At 41.0% G+C, this 19,731-nt stretch overlaps 1 long non-coding RNA gene across 1 annotated transcript in view; it reads right to left on the bottom strand.

The window, feature by feature from the left end:
• LOC137618696 (uncharacterized) overlaps positions 1-181 on the bottom strand; it is a 408,492-nt gene extending 408,311 nt beyond the window's left edge. The window contains exon 1 of the long non-coding RNA XR_011039799.1: positions 121-181. This is a non-coding gene — a long non-coding RNA (uncharacterized lncRNA). The remainder of the gene's footprint in view (positions 1-120) is intronic.
• Between the last annotated feature and the right edge of the window lie 19,550 nt (positions 182-19,731).

The raw sequence follows: 19,731 nt of genomic DNA, 5'->3' as shown, positions 1-19,731 counted from the left end.
TTCTACATTTTACAGATAATTTCTGAATATGCCACCTCTAATTATAGATTAACTAAACAATAAAGTTATATAACTTAGATTATAACACTAATACTTAAAGCAAAGTCACTGAAAACGCACAAAATTATATAAAAACTTGTTGACTGATGAAGGCATTCTGTCTAATGTTACCACTCCATCATAAGCCATAAGCCATATTGCTAATGAAAGGAAATCCCCAAACAAACCAAAAATATATCAAAATTCCCCTAAAATAAGAGACATTTTTCCCCTAGCATTATTCAACGCAGTCTAATCTATGTATAATGGATAATCTTCTTGTTATACTGTGTTATATAATTTCCTTCAGGAATTTTTGTAGCCATAAAAAATAAAATTTTGCTTAAATTGTCAAAATGACTCCCAAAACTTGTCCCCGAAATCCCCAGATATTTCTTATTTGGGGACAATTTCCCCAGACGCCATGACAGAAATACCTATAGGAATCTGTGTCAACAAGCCTAAATACAAAATATCATATTGAAAGTCATATCTAAATAATAATTTGAAAATACCTGACGATATTAGTAATAAATACAATTAAGTTTATGGTATACTTATATCAATTCATTATGTTTTATATACTATTTAGGCTTGGGATCTAAAGAAATTCTATGGACACGTACACTATTATGGACAGCTATTGACAGCTATGGGCAGTTAAAATTATGTCTATCAAATGTTACTTTTATGAAATATATAGTAAATGAGTTTCGAAAGCTAATAAGAATAGATATTTTATACCAACAATTCTCTATTCATCTTTAAAGTTTTTATATTAAAGGTTCATTGCAAGTATTAGTTGGTAAAAGTAAAATAATTTTATCCCAATAATTTTATCTGCAATTTTCATCTTGATGTTTTACGAAAGATAAAAAATGAAATCTCTTGTTGCATGCTTTAATTTTACAATCAAAATCTGCTAACAAATTTTATTATTTATTTCATTTGTCTGAGTCACTAATACTAGGTTGGTTTGCTGTGAGCGCTTCGGCAAAAGTGATGAAAACTGACAAAACCTCAGACATGAATAAGGAAATATCTGAGGCCTTTTGTATGCAGTGCATAATACTGGAAACGGCTGCATTTGTATATATATATATATATATATATATATATATATATATATATATATATATATATATATATATATATATATATATATATATATATATATATATATATATATATATGTGTGTGTGTGTGTGTGTGTGTGTGTGTGTGTGGAAATGAAAAAAAAATGTGAGAAAATTAATTGGATTAAATTAAATGAAAGTCAATTTACTGAGTAATATTTCTAAGTGTTTAACAAAAGGTTTAAATCACATATTTCACTTTGTATAAGTTCATAACTATATTTGTGTAATTTATTGAAATATAATTGCATTTTCATAATAAAAGTTAAAAAATCATGTTGAAATACAAAATTGAATAAAAGACAATCTATTTAACATTCGAATTATTAACACATCACTTATGTTTCATGTAGACACTTGCTGAGGTCACACTTGTTACATTTCATGCAATAGAAACCCACAAAGGATTTGTCTATGCATCAACTTTTCGTGGAATATCAACGAGGGATTTCTACAACAACAACAACAACAAATGGTGTTTCTGATCAACAGATTTCGACAACAACAACAGAATGTGCTCAACTTTGAACATTAATGTGACATCATGTGATGATGATGAGCAGAATCTTTAGTAAATGGAACAAGGCACAATTTATAGAGGATTCAAATCTATGATAATTGTGATTAAGATTATTTGACAACGTTTTTGATATTGACTTGATTAGAAATTTGGGTTCAATTTTGGGTTTTTAATTCTATGGCTGAGTTCCAACTCTTTGCTTGCAGGATATTGGGATCTGATCTATTTGGTTTAGTAATATATATTATCTGTATTTTCACATACAATTGCCATAACTTAGAGCCTTAAAATCAGAAGAAAAATAATATAGTTGGAATTATGAAATCTTCATGATTCTGATATAAATAACTTCCATGAAAATATGTTCTAGTAATCACACACTTCTCTGAGTTTGAACAGATACTCTCTCTCTCTCTCTCTCTCTCTCTCTCTCTCTCTCTCTCTCTCTCTCTCCTTTAAGAGATAGGGCTCGGCTAGACCAAGCGCGATGAGCGGCGAGGTTAGCGGCATGACTCGGCGGCAAGCCAGCGACAAAATGTTGGATGGCCACACCGGAACCGCCACACCTCTCTTGCCTCCTTCAGCTTTCGAAGATAGCCTTCCTCGTAAACATGACGATGGTGTTTGAGTAGGAAATTACTTCCGATTGAAAATCGTTATTTTAATCTGAACTATAAATTACACAAGAGTCTGGATTCACGATTTTAATAAACAGAGAAGGGAAAGTAAGTTAATTTTGAAATTAATGTTGCCAGTCTCGTTTGTACGACGACAGATTTAATGAATATCTGCATATTTCACAAGTCTTTTGATTTTTTGATGGCAACATCCTTCCTGGATTCAGACTCAAAAAACAAACGTCGAACTATAGACAACCTCAATCTCTCTCTTACCAGCTATTATAATTGCTTCAAATATGATAAAGTTCACGAAAAATCATTGTCCCTTTCATTCCAGAATTAACTAGCATTTTCATAAGATATATTGTTTAAATGTACATACGATTCTTTTCACATTTGAAATCTCTCTCTCTCTCTCTCTCTCTCTCTCTCTCTCTCTCTCTCTCTCTCTCTCTCTCTCTATATATATATATATATATATATATATATATATATATATATATATATATATATATATATATATATATATATATATATATATATATATATATTTGTGCTCAAGCCACGTCGTCCTGATGGAAGGTTCCTTCAGTAGCTTCCTAGGGTATATTTAACTACAGTGGATAATCCCAGAGAATTAAACTAAAGGTTATCACAGAATTCTAACTTCTGGTGCGAGTACCCTTAAGGTTTCCCTCTAGGATATCGTATATCAGCAGGGGACGCATGTATTAACATGCCACATAGCTTTCTGCACCCCATATAGAGTTAACGCTTCAATATGGGAAGGTGGCTGAGTAACTGAGGAGCCGTTCCAAAGTTACTCTCATTCGTGGCTACTTTTGGTACTCGAGACGCAAACAAACGGGTGTCATTGTTAAATGACGTCACATCCGTCTCCATCCTTTCGCCTGTAGCTCCTACGCTTAGTCAGATTTTTCCCAAGTGTCTTACTTATCTGCTTACATCGCCGTTATGTTTCAATCTTCAGCCTCGCCTTCTTCTGGAAAGTTGAGTACCAGATCCTAGTATTGTTTAAATAAGCTCTAGCCGTAAAGTAACTTCTACTTTTCGTAATATTTTGTGTTTTGTGGCGGAGCTGTGCCAAAACCAGACGCGCCATTTTACGGTGCCGCTGTTCATGTTACATGCTTTATTTAGTTAGCCAGGACAGCCTTTTCCGGTCCTTTAACTAATTAATATTATTAGTTATTTAGTCTTCATAGCTAGGAAGTAATTATATCGTGTGTTAGCGCTCGTTAGGCAACGGTCGTTGGCCGACCCCATACTAGATTGCTAGCCTAGCCCCTAGGCTGGACAGCCTAGTGCTCATATTACTGCATGATATATATAAGTGTTCCTAAGTTAAGTTATGAAGATTTAGGCAATTTTAAACATACTAATTACTGTGATGTAAGTGTTTTCTCCTTCGGGGACCATACAAGGGACTGTGATGGTTCGTGTACCACACTCTCCTAACCTAATGTAGGAACCCTTGTATGCTTCCTATTCCCCTTACCTACGGGTAATTCCCTCTGGGTAGTCTTGCTTCTCCCTTATTCTATATTGGGGAAAATCTTGACTTCACCCAGAGTATTTATCGCTTTCTCAGCCTACCCTAAGGGAATGAACCCCCCTTAGGGTCGTGCTTGAGACCTTGGGATGGGCTCTGCCCTTCCCCAGTTTGCACTTGGTTGGGTTACTCCTTCCTCCCTGCAACTAGCGATGTGTCTTTCCAGGCCTCCCTAGCCTAGGAGAATGGTTCTCCTAATCTAGGTTAGGTTCTGGGGGGGCGAGATTCTGTTTTATTATAGTTCAGGACAGTACATCAGTGCTGTACCTGATCTGAGCTACCTATCCTAGGTTAGGGAGCGTTCTCCCTTGCCTTGGTGGCTCTCTCATACAGAGTCTCCCCATCTTAGAAAGACCCCTACTCTCCTCCCCCACTCTATCCCTTTGTGTAGGCCTGCCTACACACCCCTGTCTGCTGTCCTACAACTCCTCCCTTGGGAGGAGTGGTAGGGCTAGCCTTGTTCTTCTGCTGAGCTGGCCGCTCTGGTACACTTCCCCTTCATAGTGTTCTATGGGGGTGGTTGCCGGCGGCGGTCCTACCAGCGGAGGATTCCCCTTCTTTGAGTGCTCTCTGTCCCTCCCTTGGGTTACCTTAGGCTCCCAGCTGCCTGCCGGCTCACTGCCGCCGGATGATAGGTGTATCCACTCCTATCAAGAGTGCACTCCCTCCGGAGGGAAGCTGGCGGGGTATAAGACATTACCCCTCCCTTCCCTCCTTACCTTTCTCTCTCTCTCTATTATGGTGCCGGTCCCTTGCCGCCTCTACTACCGGCGACAGCCGCCACTACCTCAGGTGACCTCTATTCATAAGAACCCCCCCCCTAAGGCGTCAGCCTGCCGCCTGCCGGAGGCTGCCGCCTCCCGCCGACGTCCTCCCTCATACATTTCCCCAGAATTACCTTGCGACAGCCGGCCGACTGTCGCCTTTGTGGTGTTTTCCATCTTGGTTGTCCAGTGTGTCCTCCTTGATGTTTTTTCACCTTGGAGGACCGGTCTCCGGCGTGCCGTCGGCCTGCCGGTGCCACCTAATGCGGCGCCAATGGACATGCACCCCTTCTACGGCTGCCGGCACCATGCCGGCAGTCAATCTGATGCAGCCAGATAGCCTGCCACCTCCATATAGGTATCATTATACCATCTGATATAGTGGCTATGCTGTATGGTTGCACAGTACAACATTTCCAGCATACTCTATGCATCTCAGTGCAGTCTCTTACCAGAACCTACATATTATTAAGGGGTTTATTCTATTTTCCCCTCTCCCCCACTAGGCTCTGAGCGATCTCAGATCCTTTTATACTCTGCGGACAATTCCTATGATAAGGAAGTCTAGCTTGGCTCATCCATACGGATTCTCCCTCCTTTAGAACCCTCGGGTCCTAAGGAATTGTCTGCAGAAAAGGTTACGGTAACCGGCTGGACGGGATTCACAAGTATGTGTCTAACTACCTTCTTTCCCTCTCATCTATCCTGAGCACATAAATTATATGCTAATATTATAGGTTAAGTTATCCTTAAGCCTAGAGTAAGTAAGTCATATTATGCCTTCCATGTACTCATGATCTCCTTCTTTTACAGGAGGAGTATATGGAGCGTGAGAGCTCCTTCTGCGGAGTTAAACGCCCGGACTTCTACGGGCACAAGGCGTGCCGGACCCACGCCCCTTGCGCCGCCAAGAAAGGCGACCTGAAATACTGGGATCCGCAGAACTGTCCGATCTGCAAAGGTCTCCTGGAAAAGGCGTTCAAGACTCCTCTTACCACCGAGGAACGGGACAACGCTAGAGAGAAACTGCGCAGATGGGTGCGCGGTTTCCAGAAGAACACTTCTGGACCTTATCTTCCAAATGAAGACATGAGGGCCCTGCTTTTCCCAAAAGCTTCTAAGGATGCTGTGATCCCTCAAGATCAAATCTCAACCGTCCAGTTGGGGATTACACCCGATGTTGTAGTGGAACAGTCCCTGCGCATGTGCCACCTTGACTCCGAAGAGGTGGAACGTATGTCGGAGATCTCCGAAGGAATGGAGAAAACCCTCATGGGCGAGGAACTCAACTATGAGGAGGACCGTGTGGAGTACCACGACTCAGAGAACGAGGCCGATCCAACTCCCACAGTAACCCCAGTGGTATCCGAGGAACCCGTTCCTCGACTTCCGCCGCCCCGGATCCACTCCCAGCGGCCACTCAAGAGGTCTTCAAGATGCTAGAAGCCCTCATGGAAAAGAAACTGAGAGAGACTCAGGAGCAGTTCCAGACTACTCTCATCGGCTTCAAGCAACCAAAAAGGATTTTGGTTAGGGACCTCCCTTCATGCTCGGAATCTAACCCTTGGAGATATTCTGAGCACATGCCAATTACAACAGGCAAAATTTCCATTAGTGAAAAGATCGGTTCTGTTCTCCTGGAAGAAGTGGAGTTCTTTCCGAACTTCGAGGCTTATCCGGACTGTTACGTCCGACTCAGGTCCAAACCAGCCTCAAAAGAAGAGACCAAACATAAAGAAGTGATCGTGTTCGATCTCGCAAAGGCCCAAGCTATGCTGGCTCATGCAGTGAAGAGTCGGGGTTTCACCAACTCCAAGATGCCAGCACTGAGCAAAAATCATCCAACCTTTGTTGCTCCAGCTACTGCTACCTTCCCCTTCGTTGAAAAGGCCTTCCAAGCGGTCATAAAGGCTGTGGAGGAAGGGAAACCTTGCCCTGCACTGGAGGAGTGCAGACCCTTCTCTCTCACTCTTCCCCCCGATGACAGGTAATGGAAAAACATCCAGCTTACCTTTACGGTTGGGAAACTTGATCCTGATGTAGCCGGTCGTCATTTCAATGAGGACCTCCCACGACTGAACGACCATCTCCTTCGTCGGGAACAAGATACTAAGGAGAGACTCGCTGCTTTGCTGTCACAACAGGTACAGCTAGAAGTCATGGCCGGGGACACCAGGGTCCCAGACTTTTACATGGTCCTTGCAAAGTCACACCTTGCTACTGTGACTAAGGATCTCTACAGCTTCGCTAGGGCTCGCAGAGCCTGTAGAGAATTCGTGTTCGCCAATGCAACGGTGAAACACGAACCCCGGAGACTGATTTCCTCCAACATCTGGGGCAAACATCTCTTCCCTTTTACCTTGGTGAAAGAGATAGTGGACAGAGCCGCCACGGAGAATTGGAACCTTCTCCACAAGTGGGGCAGGTCTCGAAAGAGGATGTCCTCTCAGGACGAAGGCCCTCAACCTAAGAGGAAATCCTCAAAGCCTATGCCCCAGCAACGTCAACCAAGACGTCAGTTTCCGGCTCCCGCTACTCCCCAAGTGGTTGCACAACCACAGCAGACCTTTCAACTGGTCCCCCAATCGGTGGTGTCGCAGTCACCGGTCTTCACCCCTGCCTATGAGCAGCGTTCCACTACCTTTTGTCCTAGAGGTAGAGGCTCCGGCAGAGATTCTTCTCGCCGTTCCTCCAGAGGCAGAGGAGGAAGGGGAGCTAGCGGCCGAGGTGGCAAACCTTCGGGAAACTAGAAGCAATGAAGTGCTTCCGGTGGGAGGAAGACTCTACCAATTCCAGGATCGTTGGACCTTCGATCCTTGGACTCACAGCATCATCAGGAAAGTACTGGGCTGGAGCTGGACTTAACCACCCCCATCCTTCCAGCAATTCTTCCAACAGTCAACCCCCCTCCTGGAAGAATATGTCCTGGAACTCTTGAACAAGAAGGTGATCAAGAGGGTAAAGTAAACCAGGTTCCAAGGGAAACTTTTTTGTGTTCCCAAGAAAGACTCAGACAAACTCAGAGTCATTCTAGACTTGTCCCCTCTCAACAAGTTCATTGCGAACAACAAATTCAAGATGCTGAATCTGCAAAAAATAAGGGCCCTTCTGCCTTACAGGACCTACACGGTCTCCATAGACCTGGCGGATGCCTACTGGCACATTCCAATGAATCACTACGCTTCCTCCTACCTAGGATTTCGACTCCAAAGGAAAAGTTACGCCTTCAGGGCCATGCCCTTCGGGCTCAACCTGGCTCCACGAATCTTCACCAAGCTGGCAGACGCAATTGTCCAACAGCTGCGTCTTCAGGGCGTCCAAGTGATGGCCTACCTAGACGACTGGCTAGTCTGGTCGACATCGCCCGAAGATTGTCTGAGAGCCTGCAACAAAGTCACCCAGTTCCTAGAGCATCTGGGTTTCAAGATAAACGCCGAGAAATCTCGCCTCACTCAAGCTCAGAAGTTCCAATGGTTGGGAATCCATTGGGACCTTCAGTCACACTGCCTTTCCATTCCACCGAAGAAAAGGAAGGAAATAGCAGGGTCTGTCAGAAGGTTTCTAAAATCCAAACGGATCTCAAGACTCCATCAGGAACACGTTCTCGGCTCTCTATAGTCTGCCTCAGTGACAAACCCAGTGCTTCGCGCACAGCTAAAGGATGCCGCGGGAGTCTGAAGACGATTCGGATTCATCGCTCGAAGAGACCTCAAGAGACGGCTTCCAAACAGACTTCGCTCACTTCTAAAGCCGTGGTCGGAAGCATAGGCCCTGAAAAGGTCCATCCCTCTTCAACACCCGCCTCCATCGATCAACATCCACACGGACGCTTCACTGGAGGGTTGGGGAGGTCACTCCCACCAATAGCAGGTTCAAGGAACATGGTCTCCCCTATTCAAGACGGTTCTTCTCACCCTGAAGAAACTCTCTCCGCCTCCCTCGATCCACATCCATCTGACTCTGGACAACTCGGTGGTAGTCAGATGTCTCAATCGTCAGGGCTCGAGATCACCCCAGATAAATCAGGTGCTTCTACCTATCTTCCGTTTGGCAGACAGGAAGAAATGGCACCTGTCTGCAGTTCACCTATAAGGATTCCGCAACGTGACAGTGAACGCTCTATCAAGGACAAGCCCAATAGAGTCGGAATGGTCTCTAGACGCAAGATCATTCTCCTTCATCTCTCGCCAAGTCCCGGAACTTCAGATCGATCTCTTCGCGACGAGCGACAACAATCAACTTCCTCGATATGTGGCCCCGTACAAGGACCCCAAGGCAGAAGCGGTGGACGCCATGTCCCTGGATTGGGACAGATGGTCCAAGATCTACCTGGTCCCTCCACCCAACCAACCTTCTGCTGAAAGTCCTACCCAAACTGAGAACCTTCAAAGGGACAGCGGCCCTAGTGGCTCCCAAGTGGCCCCGGAGCAATTGGTATCCCCTGGTCCCGGAGCTGCAGCCCACGCTGATCCCCCTACCAGGACCAGTCCTCTCTCAACAAGTACAGGAGTCGACTGTCTTTGCTTCATCACTGAAAGTCAAGGACCTTCATCTCATGATTTTCTCTCCTTAGCCGTAAAGAAAAGGTTTGGGATCTCGAAGAAAAGCTTAGACTTTCTCGAGGAGTACAAAACAGAGTCTACCAGAAGGTAATACAAATCTTCCTGGAAAAAGTGGGTCTCCTTTGTCAAGGCAAAAAATCCTATGGAGATCACCATTGATTTTTGCATGTCCTTCTTCATTCACCTTCATGGACAAGGCTTAGCGGCCAACACAATTTCCACTTGTAAATCGGCCTTGACTAGACCACTCCTATACGCCTTCCAGATTGATGTCCAGTGACATCTTCAATAAACTGCTAAAGGCATGCGCTAGACTACGCCCAGCACCTCCACCAAAACCTATCTCCTGGTCCCTGGACAAGGTGCTCCATTTTGCTTCTAGCTTGGACAACGATTCGTGCCCTCTGAAAGACCTGACTCAAAAAGTTATCTTCCTTTTTGCTCTCGCCTCGGGAGCCCAAGTCAGTGAAATAGTGGCATTATCAAGAGAAGAGGGTCATATCCAATTTACCGATACAGGAGATCTTACCCTCTTCCCCGACCCAATGTTTCTCGCAAAGAATGAACTACCCACCAAGAGATGGGGCCCTTGGAGAATCTGCCCCCTGAAGGAAGATGTCTCTCTATGCCCCGTGGAGAGTCTTAAGGTCTATCTTCGAAGAACTTCAGACTTCGGTGGAGACAACTCTTCAAAGGAGAAACCTCGGGTAGTGACCTGTCACTGAAACAACTAAGAGCAAAAATCACCTACTTCATTCGCAGAGCGGATCCTGACAGTACACCCCCAGGTCACGATCCTAGGAAAGTCGCCTCTTCTCTGAACTTTTTCAGAATATGGATTTCGAAAGCCTTAACCCTTTTACCCCCGGTTAAGAGCTTTACAGGTTGGAAATATTCGCGCGTGTTCTTCAAGCACAACGCAAAACAGGTGCACGAAGTGAAACATCTTATGGTAGCTGCAGGTAGTGTAATGAAACCTGCTGCTTAAATCTGCATTGAACATTGAGTTATTTGGGACTCTAACTCTACGAGTGCCTGTGTTGACCCTATCGTGATACATAGTGATTTAATGGACACTTAGCGTTTTTAATAGACTGTTCTTTATCAAGGGGAAGTGTCATGGAAATTTTACATGTGTGCCACATGCTCTCGAGCATGGAGTGTTTTTTGGACTATAAAAGACTGGCATTCCCCTGGGAACTTGTGTTTCTAAAAAGCGAAATTTCCTTTTCAGACTCAAGATCACCGTCTTTAATTTTCTATGTACATTATTCATTATTATTGTAAATAAATTCTATAATCATTATTGTAATTACTAATATAATGACTTGCAATCTTAAAAATAAAATGTCTATTTTATTTATCATGTGCGTCTCCTTTCGCTCCTATTCCCTATTAGGAAATATATGATTGCTATAATTTCATGTATCCCTTTCCTATCTGATTACAAGAATAATATAAGTATTTATGTTATATACTTACCTATGTCTTGATAAAATTCCTACTCGAATATTAACCTTTGATCTGTCTCTGAGACCAGCATGATCTCTCCACCAGGTGAGCAGTTCTTTACTGATCACTTCGAGTTATTCCTCTTGTCCACCAGGACTTCCCTGCCAGGGGGGCAGGAAGCCAGTTCATCGTAGAATCTCTGGTAAGGATAATTACTAAAATTGTCATAGTCTTTACGGTCTCCAGACCATAGGAATATTGCTCGAAGCCCTAGGCACTTGGATTAAGGGAAAAAATCCACGATACATTAATTCTCTGGTACACTTCCATCAGGACAACATGGCTTGAGCCCAAAAAACGGATTTTGAGCGAAGCGAAAAATCTATTTTTGGGTGAGATAGCCATGTCGTCCTGATGGACCCTCCCGTCTATTCTAGTTCAGCCTTTCAGGCCCCTCCGTGACCTACTGTATCGCGGAGATTGGTAGGAGCTGAGCTCAGGATGAAGACGGACGTGACGTCATTTAACAATGGCGCCTGTTTGTTTACGTTTCGAGTACCAAAAGTAGCCACGAATGAGAGTAACTTTGGAACGGCTCCTCAGTTACTCAGCCACCTTCCCATATCGAAGCGTTAACTCTATATGGGGTGCAGATAGCTATGTGGCATGTTAATACATGCGTCCTCTGCTGATATACGATATCCTAGAGGGAAACCTTTAGGGTACTCGCACCAGAAGTTAGAATTCTGTGATAACCTTTAGTTTAATTCTCTGGGAATATCCACTGTAGTTAAATATACCCTAGGAAGCTACTGAAGGAACCTTCCATCAGGACGACATGGCTATCTCACTCAAAAATAGATTTTGAGCATATATATATATATATATATATATATATATATATATATATATATATATATATATATATATATATATATATATATATATATATATATATGTGTGTGTGTGACTAAATGGTGATTAAATAAGTTGCAAAGCACAAAAAAGCGCAGGCCTACCCACTATTTTATTACCATCCATTTACAGTTGACTGCCAAAACTTCCATTTATTTAATCTATTTTTGCTCTCCGAAACACCTCCCAATAAATTATTGATTAGTAATGGCTGGAAACGAACAATTGAACGCGTACCCCTTCAGGAACTGAAGAAAAATGGCGTAATCTTGGGTGAAGACGCTCAAGCAGCCGCGATTTTTTAAAACATGAAACATAGTCTGGCGGCAACTGCTTGAGGCTTCCCGTGCCTCCTATCTGGCCACCTACATAAGATACCTAAGGTTTCAATTTTCAGGTGGAACCTCTTGCCGCTAGCCGTGCTTGGTCTGGCCGGGCCCTTACTGTTAATCCCTGGTCCCACATCCTACACCAAGATCTATCTGTCGTGAATATCCTTAAGTATCCAGAATATATCACAGACAGAACATAATTCTCCTTCAATTGTCACATCCACATTAATAATTATAAAAACATTTAAAAAAACTTAGAAAATCTTCTTCTTCTTCAGTTTCTTCATGAGACTTTAATGTTTCTGAGGATTTCAAGATGAATTAATTGATGTCCCCACTATTTTATTTTGCATAATTCATCAAAATAATTAGTTTGAGAATTGCTTTACATATCTTTTCAGGAAGGATTTAATAAAGAAAATGTAATGTAATTAAAAAATATATTTCAATACTGATAAGGAAAAGTCTATTTATCCTAATATGTTTGTTATATGTATTTCGCTGCATGTTATCTATTCGTTTCATTCTGTGGATTCTAGTGATAACAAAAAAGTTAATTCCTGATTTGATAAGACATCACACAAGAGGAATGTCCTCTTAAGAGTTCATTGGCCCAGGGAGTAATGAATGCAGTAATCTATTTTGAGTTAGTTTATTTTCTAATAAATAAATTTAGAATCGAAGAAGTATATTTAACTAAAGCATAAACACTGGTCACTGATATGAAAAATCATGAGTAGGGTATAAAGTAATGTTTAAGGTACAGGGAAATTCATACTGTTTGTAGCAATAACTTTGGGCTTGGAAGTATTGGAACTATTGACGTAAATAATATAGTTTCCGTTACCGACGTCGTGCTTGTGCATCTTAACGTATTTGTGACTTGTTCATTAAAAGATTCTACGGAGAGATGCAAGTTGGTCTCTCCATTCAAAGATAAAAAGGTGGGTTGACCTGCAGCAGGAAACGAATGCCATGCACTTTAGAGAACTGAACCTGATTCTTAAGACTGGTGACTTCATACATAAAAGTATTATTTGATAGTATTTTCATTAAAATTATTTCAAATTTTGATTTATTTTTAAAAAAAAACTAATGATTTATTAAAATTTATAGTATAATACAATATTATCTAAAAAGATGATTTAATAAGGTTAATTATATTTATACAAATACTCACTTTTGAAGCAACTGGTTGACGTCTGCATGTTCATTGTCATTAAAAGTCGGTTTTTGTAAGATGTCCGGCAGAAGATCTTGGCATCAATTGTTCCTCCAATGGAGGCCAGGATGCGAAGGATTGGAGTGAAACCTGAGTAGTGTCCTTTGGGGAGTATAAAGTAACATGTCATATAAGAGAGCTAGCCACACTATGACTGACTCTTTGTCTGAATGAATAGGAAGATGTACAGATGTCCCCTTAAGTGGGGAAAACATATCGTACTTCTATGCAATCTCACATCTCCCCAAAAAATGTTTTATTAAAAGATGGACAAATATACGACAAGGTTAATAGTTGAATGAAAATCAGATCATTTGAATACTGGGTCAGTTATGCCTCAGGCAATAAGGTTTAATTGGTATATTAACGTCTGCTCCATTTGACATCAAGTTTTCATAAAAAATAGATTTAATGGTGAATATTTCAATCTCAAAAGAACTCAATTCTGAATTAATCTTTTGAATTTGCCCAGAATTTTCGTTTTTTTAACATCCTGACCCATATATATATATATATATATATATATATATATATATATATATATATATATATATATATATATATATATATATATATATATATATATATAGCCTATATATATAATTGGGTTATTTGAAGCAAGATGTTCGTCTCTATCTGCCGTTTCTTAAACAATGTCAGATTTTTCTGTAATTTTAATAACTTTAAGGAAAAAACATGGCATATATGGATCAGAAACTTTTTAATTTATAAATTCTAGGTTTAGGGTTTTCTTTAGTCCCAAGATTATAATTTTTCTAGTTTTTAGCCAATTTAATAAGAAAATCTGGACTTCACAATGATATAATAATATGGCATCACAAATGATGTTGCCCAGGAATTTAAATGAGCCTTTTATGAACTCATGTAAGTTTGAGCAGCCAATCCAGGTAACAACTACACAATTGAGCCTCAAAACACATCCATGCACTAAGGCCCAAAATATCCATCGATGCCTTAATGTTGACACTTGAGAACATGTTATGAGGCAGGATTCGAGATTTTGCCTCTTTTGATTTTATGCAGAATATTTCAAACTGATAAAATGTTTCATGACAAAACAATTCCCAGAAATAGATTAATTACTCCTGATATTAATAAACAGACAAGAATATTGATATTTAGTATAATAAAGAGAGTAATATTAACCTTTTGTACAAAAAAGTATTAAAACTCAACATTAAAGTATAAGAATCTAGGGACTTTGTCAAATAGCATCCAAAGGATACCTTTGTATCCCATAAGAATCTAGGGACTTTGTCAAAGAGCATCCAAAGGATACCTTTGTATCCCACAAGAATCTAGGGACTTTGTCAAAGAGCATCCACAGGATAGCCTACATTTGTATCCAGACCGGGAACACTGGAGACATTCCACCACAAGAGAGGAAGAACATGTATTGATAATAATATTTAACATTAGAAGAACTTGTAGTGATTCTTGGAATTGGGTCATTGAGATACCTGATAATTTGCTTAATTCAGCTACATTAATTTGGGAAGAGACTTTACATTAGCCTACCTTCCCTTCCAAAGATAATATCGTTGTTCGCCCAAGTGTATTACAACATATCAGTTGTGTGTGTAGATTGCCTTACCTTAAGTAAAACACGGGCTCTTGCCGCTGGGCAAAATTCAGTTGTTGTTGTTGAGGTATTAAAGCCAACACTTGTTGCTGGCACGGGCCTTTCCCTTGGTTGGCCCGTAGTGTACAAAAAAAAAATTCAGTTTGAATTGGAGAACTCCAGTCTCTCATAACTGGTGACATCACACTTTTAAATATAAATTTTATGGTATTTTTTTCACATTTCACAAACAATGTATTTATTATAAAAAATTACGATGTATTCAATTTTATAATATTAAATGAAACATCAATCAATATCAGTTATTATATCTATATAATTACAGTGATGCCTCAGGATACGAAATTAATCCGTTCAGGATGCGGTTTCGTATCCTGATATTCTCGTATCCTGAATCGCGTTTTACATATAAATAGCCTAATCCGTTCCAAGCCTTATGAAAAGTCACCTTTTCTTTCATAAACACGCTAAACTGTAGTAATAAACCTGCAATGCAGCCATTTCTATCATTCAATAATTAACACAGCCGTTAAAAACAGCCTAATCCATTCCAGAAACCACTATGAGATTATTCAATAATGTACTTATAGCCAAGTTATCCCCCCAAGCCCAAAGAAAACGGTCCGTTTTCTTTACTACTGTATAAAAGTTACGGTACTGTATGTACGTAAAGCATTTAGATCAGTGAAGGTGTATTGTTACCTGTACGTACACCTAAATTAAGGATTGATACCTGTACACTCTGAAAAAAAGGTTACAGTTAATTAGTGTAACAAAAAAGTTGAAACTTAGGCCTACCTTTTGATTGAGACGATGTCCGATAGTGAAGTCGCGGCAGAGGAGGATGGCATAAGGCAGAAAACGTAACAAGTGACAGACTACGTATAGTAATTTACACACTTAACACATTAACACTTAAACTTTACGAAATGAAAAAGGGCAGAAATAATTAACACTTAACATTACGTATGGAAAACTATAAAATGAAAGAAAAAATTACTTTAACACTTAACGGTAACATAAAACTTAAAATTGAATTTTTTTTTTTTGCTTTTTTATAACTTTACGTTTTTCTTATTTTCTAAATCTCTTCTACTTCTTCATCACTTTCTTTTTTCTGTTTCTTTTTTTTACTTTCACCTTCTACTTCTTCATCCCTTCCTCTTTTCTGTTTCTTTTCTTCACTTTCACCTTCGTCTTGGCCTACTAATACCGCTGGCCTCTTTAATAAGAAACTATCCATTGAAGCTTGTTTCTGCCTACTTTTCAACACATTTCTAAAATGCGTTAGGCAAACGTCATTGCAGTGTTGAAGCGCACGGTTGGTATAAACTTTTTCTGGATGTTCCTTTTCGACGTAGTCTGCCATTTTATGGAAACATGCAAGAATTTCCTTGATGTCTGCCGTTTTCAAAGTTGCAACATCCTCCTCATCACCGCTAGAGAGCTGCTCTTGAAAATCACTCACTTGCATCGTCTCCAACTCCTTCAAGTCGTCCGTCGTCAACTCCTCGTAGTGCTCCTCGATAAGTTCATCTATATCTTCCGCGCTAACTTCCAGCCCCATGGACGTACCAAGATGTACGATGTCAGCCACCTCAGACTGCTGAATTGGTTCAGGATCATCAACGATCTCGGCTTCTCCTCCAGGCTTCCCGAACCCCTCGAAGTCTCGTGCAGAGACAGCATCAGGCCACAGCTTCCTCCAAGATGAGTTTAGGGTAGGCCTACGCCTCGAAACTTCCAGCCAAGCGAGATCGATGAGTTTGAGGCATATCACGATGTTGAAGTGATCTTTCCAAAATTCACGCAGAGTGAGGTTTGTACTCTCTGTGACTTGGAAACATCTCTTGAAGAGATGCTTCGTGTACAATTTTTTAAAATTAGAAATAACTTGCTGGTCCATGGGCTGGAGGAGAGGGGTGGTGTTAGGCGGTAGATACAGGACCTTTATGAAGGAATACTCGGCCAGAAGATATTCCTCGAGGCCAGGAGGGTGAGCTGGAGCATTGTCCAACACCAGCAGACATTTCATAGGGAGGCGCTTTTCTTCCAAATATTTTCGGACAGTCGGACCGAAGCAGACATTCACCCAATCAATGAACAGTTGCCTCGTTACCCAGGCTTTTGCATTCGCCTTCCACATCCCAGGAAGGTTCTCCTTAATGACTTTGTGGGCTTTGAAGGCTCGGGGATTTTCTGAATGGTACACCAGCAGGGGCTTTATCTTGCAGTCCCCACTGGCGTTTGCACAAAAAGCAAGGGTAAGCCTGTCCTTCATAGGCTTATGTCCGGGTAGCCTCTTCTCCTCCGCCGTGATGAACGTCTGACGAGGCATTTTCTTCCAGAAAAGCCCAGTTTCGTCGCAATTGAAAACTTGCTGCGAACTGTAGCCTTCCTGCAGAGTCAACTCGTCGAACGTTTTAACAAAGGCTTCGGCGGCCTTCGTGTCCGAGCTGGCTGCCTCCCCATGCCGTACCACTGAATGGATGCCAGTCCTTTTCTTGAACTTCTCGAACCACCCACGAGAAGCCTTGACCTCTGGGGGTTCCTGCTGGGATGTTCCTTCTCCTGCTCCTTCTTCGGCCTTCTTCTTTTGCCTTCTGGCAAATTGTAGTCTCAGTGATGGTGTCTCCTGAGATCTCTTTGTCCTTGATCCACACAAGAAGCAGCCTCTCCATCTCGTCATGCATGTGCGTTCTCTTGTTGGAGAAAATAGTGACGCCCTTAGAAGGTGTTGCTGCTTTGATGGCCGCCTTCTGCTTCAGGATGGTGCCTATCATAGACAGATTCCGGCCATACTCCTTGGCGATCGCACTTAAACGCATGCCAGACTCATACTTTTTAACGATTTCAAGTTTCATCTCCATCGAGAGCATCGTCTTCTTCTTCTTTCCTTCGGCAACATTCTTGGGACCCATGACTACAGTAGTACGTAATATAATACAATACGTAATGTTATATACAGTCTATGTATAGTAAACACTAATACAGTACAGTGCACAGTAACGAATGTTTATTAACGATAACACGTGGCGTACGAATGTACTGTATATTAACACTAAGGCAAACAAGCGAAAGCACACAATGTCTGTTAACGATACCGCGGTCGGAACGAAAAGAGAGAGAGAGAGATGAACGCCCGTGCGTAGGCAAGCTGGGGTAGTTGCCGACCAATAGGAAAGCAGGATCTTATGGCGTCAGCTAGCGTCTGAGTAAGGAGATAACCAATGGGTGAGTGGGAGGCTGTAAGTGAGTCTACCCTAGTTCAAAGTCAGGCGGCACGCGCTTTTTAAAATTACTCTCGGCGAAGAGTTGGGATCTCGTAAGGTTTTCATATCCTGAAATTTTATCCGTATCCTGGGGCATAGAAATCTTTGAATCACTTTTCACATCCTGAATTTTTCGTAAGCAGAAACTTTCGTATCCAGAGGTATCACTGTATTGTATTCATTTTCGAAGTAATATTTCTCCAAGTAGAACAGGTTGACGTCTGCATTGTTCCATAAGTCATAATATAAGAGTCAGGTTCATTAAGTAATGAAACGAAATGATCTTTTATAGAGAATCACAACTAAACATTTTTGTTATTATTTATGCAATCATAAAAGCGGCTATTTAGGCTAAATCCAGCCCACCTCCTACGTCATAGTTTACATTTTTTCTTTGGCAAAACAGAAGAAAAAGAAACATTTATTTTTCTCAATACACAGCGTTCACAAGTGCTTATTAATAGCAGAGAAAAGGGTAATCCAATTTCTTGAAGCTTTTTTATTAGAAGTTGTTTGTTGATGTTGTGGCGGGATGTTACAAAAACAACCCCCACACCCTTGAATCACTCTAAACAGACCAATGTCTCCTCAAAACAACCTTTCCCCTTACGTTATCAGCAGCAGGACTCTTGGACAAAAGGACAAAAAACAAAACAAAACATAACCTTAAAACTATATATTTCTTACTAACTATAATAAATCCAACCAAAACCATCCACATTCAAAATACTTAAAAGTAATCATAAACAATATTAAATATAAAAAAACGTAACACTATTCAAATAAAGAAAAACCTAACAACCTTGAAATTACCACACCCCAAAACCAATATTTGTTTATGTGTGCACCTCTTTATCCACACTAGGGCCAACAGTCCTTTTAGGCCAAAGCTACAACTCTCTGGCAGACGTAACACTGGCACAATCTGCTATAACTGCCTCACTTAATTCGCAGTCTATATCATAATCATCATCTTCGTCATCATCAATAACAGCAATCAAAATCGTAATTGTAATAAACAGGCCAGGTCGTCAACAGTTGGTCAATCCACTTGAGCATTCTAAATACAATCAAGTTCCTTAAGCAAGCCAGGTCATCAACAGTCAATTCCACATTCAAGTGAACTCTCTCCAAAGGAGGAATCACGGCCTGCAGAAATAAAAAAAAGAAAAACACTTACGAACACTCCTAGCTAACTAAACTATCGCACTATAATCAAAGATAAATAATAAATAGTTCCTATTATTCACAATCACGACAAGCAAAGATAAACAAAACTGTACTTACTGTTAAAATAAATAATCACTTCCACGCTGATAAATAATAATGACAATCCAGCATTCAAATCTCAAGAACTGACGCTTACAAAAGTCAAATCAAAATAAGCATTCACCCAAGACATTCACCACTGTCGTAACCTAACTAAAAACATAAACAAACAATCTCATTTATACCAACAGTCTTTCTCACCACAAACAATCGATACACTAACTACCTCTCTCTCTCTCTCTCTCTCTCTCTCTCTCTCTCTCTCTCTCTCTCTCTCTCTCTCTCTCTCTCTCAGGATTTGGCAAAAAAAAATAAATAAATCAAAAATTAATCCTCCACAATGTAAAAGGGCTCAGAGCAGCTCTTGTTACGTTCGTTCGTATGTTTGTATCCACCCTACATGACTACCCACTGAACATGGCGCCCCAGAGAGAACACAGTTCTTCCGGGAA

This window comes from Palaemon carinicauda, chromosome 25, assembly GCF_036898095.1.
Source record: "Palaemon carinicauda isolate YSFRI2023 chromosome 25, ASM3689809v2, whole genome shotgun sequence".
NCBI lineage: Eukaryota > Metazoa > Arthropoda > Malacostraca > Decapoda > Palaemonidae > Palaemon > Palaemon carinicauda.
This window is presented reverse-complemented; position numbering and strand designations above follow the sequence as displayed.